Here is a 5,517-nt window from a genome sequence, read left to right on the forward strand (position 1 = left end):
ATAAGTGGAGATCTAGTTGTTTTTTAGTGATATTAATCAGGATGAAGCTGGGCGAGAGGAAGACGGTGCTGCTGGCCATCACAGAAAACATCGAGATGAAGCTGATTTCTTCAGAGGAACATCGTGTGCTCATAAATACCAAACAGAAGAAGGAAGAAAACCCTCTTCACCAGGTTTGTCTTCTGTAACACAACATTGCTGCAGACACAGAATAAATTAAACAAATTAAACACTAGAACCAACAAAAGCCCCACAGTCATGTTTTCCAGGTGATCATATCAGGATTTCAAAATGAAGGATTCTCCATGATAAATGCATCAGTATGTCAGCTTGCATGTGACATCTGATTACTCCTGATTCTATCACAATCTAATGGCTTGGTCAGCTCTAGAAGATCAGGATGTCACATGATATGAGCATTCAGTCAATGTACCTCCTGCTTCAGCCCTCTGATGGTGAAATTTATCCCGACTCAACACAGAGTGATTATCTTTTTAGTGCTTCAAGCATTTGGATCAATACTTTCAGGGATAGAGGATATAATATGTGTTCCACAACTGGAAAATCCACTGATGGCTGACTACGGATTTTATTATGACTATTTCAGGCAACAAATGAAACGGTAAGAACAACGAATCTAAACTTTTACAGAGCATCAGTAAAAGTAAAACTAGTGAGGAAGTCAAAACTCCAATGACCTCAACCTGGAGTCACAGACAAGCAGGGGGGTATGGTTGAAAACACGTGTCTCACATCAAGATCTTCACATTTTTAATTAAATTTCCTCCTTTTTAAATAATTTGTTTAAATACATAAAGTATTGAAAAATTAATACAATGTGCTTATTAATCCATTAAAACTGGAGCACATTAAATAAATGGTTTAATCAAGAGCTACTTATATGTGTCATTAAGTCATACTGGAAATTAATAATTTAAAAGTAACCAAATGTAATTAAATGTGTAAATATGTGAATTGTTAACTTGAAATAAATTAATACATTTTCTGATTTAATTCCTAATAATTGACTGTTTGAAAGTAATTTTAAATAAAACTGGTTTAAGGACATGCTATTTATTTAACCTTCCTTGGAATGTTATACTATCTACTATACTATCTATCCATTTGATACCTATACTTATTAGTTACCATGATTTGGAAAATAAATCTAGAGGAGAATGCTGCTTTAACTTTACGCCCAAATATCACATCCTCAAGAACCCCCCCCCCCCCCCCCCCCCCCCCCCCCAGGGGGACCCACCACCCTGGGAACTCTGCAGGATTGCTGTAGCAGTGATTACCCTGTCTGGAGGGCTGAACAGGGGTCCTGCAATGCAGCCCTATGGCTGTGGTGGTGGTGGGGGGTCCTGGCCTGCTGTGCTTGGGGTGGTTCCTGTGGGTGGTGCCTGCGTGGTTCCTGGTGCTGATAAATCCCCCAAATACCGTTTCCTCACAGCAGCGTCAATTTGGATATTATTTTTATAATATTAAAAATAATATTTTTAATATTATAAAATTATAATATTAAAAATATTTTAATATTATAAAATTTGTGTGCATGTTAAATATGCACTAACAGGTTTTTTTTGACAATGCAAAGCATTTTGTGTTGCTTTGTGACATAAAAAGATTTGATTTAATTTGAATCAACTTTGATGGTGAAGCTGACAGATAAAATCATTTCATGATGCACCACAGTTTGCACAGATAATCGAATTATTTAAAAGTTTTGTTTTTAATCATGTTTATATGTCAAATGAATTGCATCTTAAACAAATTAATCATATATTAATGTATGTTTTCATTTTCAAAGTTAATAAATTGGTAAAAACTTCATTTATTAAATGCTCTATGTTTTTCACTGTGGCCCTTTTCTCCATCTACATATTTGCTCCTCTCTTGGTATTTTTTCTCCCTCAAAGCTGTACACATAAAAGCAGTTTAAACTGGTTACAGATGGTACATGCGTGCAGAGACAATGTGAATACATAATTTAAGAAGCCCTTGGATTTGAGAAAATTTATTTTAATATCTGGTCTGATTGCTTTTAGCCAGGTCAGTTTTCTCTTATGAGAGCAATATTTGACCCTAAATGATATGGTTTTACACTGTTTATATAATCAAAACTCTGACGCTTGTGTGTTCCATATGCAGCAGCACATTATACCTTTTTGGATTATTTGTGTTTGTATAATATAAACTATTGACTCATAACCCTCATAACTCTCATTATACCTGGTGTTTGATAAACATTTCTAGTTCAGACAGTGTAAACACAAAATTGAAACTGCAGTCTGAGTCCTCCCTGTCCTGCTTTTTCCACCCAGTGTCTAGCTGTTTAGAGTGATGCCAAGGTCAAAACGGACAGAAGAATCTCGCTAATTAGTTCAATCAATAAGCTTGACTCCACTCTTTCTCTTCTTAAATCCAGAGATGCAGATACATGGAGCATCCTCTAGGCACTGGCTGTGTGGAGGATGTAGAGCTGCACATTCAAATGCGACACGGGCATAAAGCTGAACCCACAACAAAGCGCTCTGTTCAGGAGGAGCAACAGCACACCCCCTATGTGATGGACTTATCTGATGAAATCGAGATCGAGATGGAGGTCGGTGATTCGGATGGATGTGTATATGCTAACTAAAAATATCTCTGAATCTGGGCGGTTTGTCTTCATGTGAAATCACCTCTCAGAGGGTCATCATTCAGCTTAGCTATCTCACATTTCTTTCATGAATTCTCCTTTACTTTCCCTCCATGCAGTCGTTTCCACCCATCAGACTTTCAGATTTTGAACTAGTGGAGATAAAGTCAGGTGATCCTTCCATCGTGAGCCCGGTATGTCCTTTCAGGTCTTATTTTCAAATGGATGAATCAAAATAAATTTACCATCAAGACTTTTCGCTGCCTTCATGATTATCATTGGTAACCCACTGAGTCTTGCACCACCTCAGTGGGGTGCTTAATAGTTAATCCAGCATCTGTCTTCTGAATCATGATGTATAAAAGAGAAGATCTGGTATAGCAAAACAAAACCTTTGCAGATAAATGCTTCAGAAAACAAATGCATGTCTGTGATAACAAAACAGATTCTTAACCGTTTTACAAAACCTAAAATGTAAAGAGATTTAAGTCAGAGAAAACTTTAAAAGAGTGGAAACATTTCTTTGTTTTAAGAGGCAGAATGTCATGTCATTTGATTGCATCTATTCTGAGTTGTTTTACAGCAGAAAGCTAAATGTTCATGTTCTGGTGTGGTATTGGTTTTTTCTGTTATCAACATGTCTGCCATGTTCACATGTTTAGCTCACACACCATTTTCCCCCATAATACAACAAATCAATATGTTGTTTCAGCCGTCCCTGAACAAATCTTGTCGTGTCAAATGGAGAAGACTGACTCCCCAGAAGAGAGAACTAGTGGTTAAAGATGTGATCTGTCTCCCCAGAGGACACTACATGGCTCGGCTGGAGAGGTGGGGAGGAAATCTGGAGAGAGGGCTGTTATAGTTGGGCAACATAGCTATTTTAATTAGAGAACTTTTGACTGAGACACTGTTCCAGATTGGGTGATCGATGTGGCTTTCACGATCCCCGTTACTTATTACCACTTACTTTTATGTTCTGCAGACAAATTAACCAGCAAGCCTCTGTTGCCATGGGACTGACTGCTCGCATCACCATTGACTACAGCTGGTCCGCCAGTCAGATGGAGAGTCGACTGGCGTTGCTGTTCCAGGGACAATTCAACAAAAAAGCTCGACAAAACTTTTCCTTCACATATCTACAAGTGTGTGCGAGACGTATACCTAACCTCGAAACATATCTTTACCTGTTTCCATGCTGCTACAGAGAGCAGTCATGTCACGAATGTTTAAATATGATGGCTTGTGTTTCTCCAGTGTGTGCAAGGCTCCAGAGCTCTCTTTGTCCCAGACACACCTGCTGAAGGCTGGACTGGAGAGCAGGTTCTCAGGATCTCTGGACAAGGTGCTTTGTATATCCTCAGTCACCATGACTACATACAGGTACCCAGAACAGTCCTGCATATTTTTAATACCTCCTGTTGCTGTGGGAGTGCTGGAAGCTCTTTCATCTCCTGTTACATGACAAATAAATGGCATTGTGCCCTTCTTCATATTGATTTTCCTTTCAGTGTTTAAATAATGAAACTAAGTGGTTTAGTTGTTCGCATTGTCTTCTGCCTACAGGTTCACTCTAAATGTTCAACTAATGAACCACCTGCATTGAACAGGTCAGAAAGTGACTCTTGTGAAGTAACAATTGGAAATGACATTCTTACTAAATGGCTGATTGCATTTCCAGGATGGAGTTTTGTGTGGGCAACAGGCAACTGGTGAGGCAGATCCAGACCCGTGTCTGCAGGACACCTCAGACGGTTAGTTTCACCCTCTAAATCCTTCCTTACCCCACAGATGTAAACAAGACGATCATTTTCTGTCTTTCATCTGCAGCTCACACTCAACCTGGACACCATTCTGAGATTGTTCAGACAGGGGACCATGGATGTAGATTTAGAAACTCACATCCATGTGAGGAGGGAAGATGTGCTCCACAGTGCCCTGAGGGCGATGAGGAAGCCCGGCTTCTGCTTCAGGTCGAAACCAATCGTCTCCTTCAGTGAAGGCACAACCAGCGGCCATAAAGAAGCTCTGAGCGAGTTCTTCAGGTTCTGATTGCTTCATTTAAAATGCAGTTTTATGTATGTTTTTGTGTTTTATATCACTTGTTCTATCGTACATCCATTTTTTTTTTTTTTTTTTTTTTTAGCAGAGTTTACTTCTTGTATTGCAAAAAGGAAAATTGCGCCTGATATTGAAGCATGAGGTCAAACTCAAATATCTTTGAGGAAGGTTTTTTTTTCTTTCAGAATGGAGCTGAAAATGCTAAACTCTTGATAGCATCTTGTTCTTGATAGATGTATACGGGCCATAAAGTCCTTTCAGAGATTTTGTTTTAAAAGTTATAAAATGACAAGAAGTGCCCATTGCTGTTTCTCAGAGCCACAGGGTGATGTCTTAAGGTTTTAACCAGCAAATAATTACTTCAAATCATATAAGACAAGTAAAAATAGCCAATTACAACATTAATCAAGCAAAGACCAGTAACTACCTTTTCTCTATACACACAAGACTGATAATGGAATGAATTTTTTATATCAATATTGGTGATCAGAATTTAATTAGCAAAAGGGGATTTTGAAAGAAATACTTTTTACTAAAATCATCAAAGTCTTTAAATTGAGTTGTTCTGACGACATATTGAATGTTTTCTCTCACAGGTTGACTCTAATAGAGCTCCAGCAGAGCTGTGTTTTTGAGGGTCGTCCAGGGCAGCTGTTCTTGACTTACGACCTCACAGCGCTTGAAGACAGGAGATATTATGAAGCAGGTGTTCTCATTGGCTGGTCATTAGCTCAGGGGGGGCTTGGACCTCGCTGTCTACACCCAGCTCTTTACCAGGTTGGCTGCTTATCAGAAAATATTCTGCAATAAAA

This window comes from Telmatherina bonti (assembly GCF_933228915.1).
Source record: "Telmatherina bonti genome assembly, chromosome: 8".
In the NCBI taxonomy this organism is placed as follows: Eukaryota; Metazoa; Chordata; class Actinopteri; order Atheriniformes; family Telmatherinidae; genus Telmatherina; species Telmatherina bonti.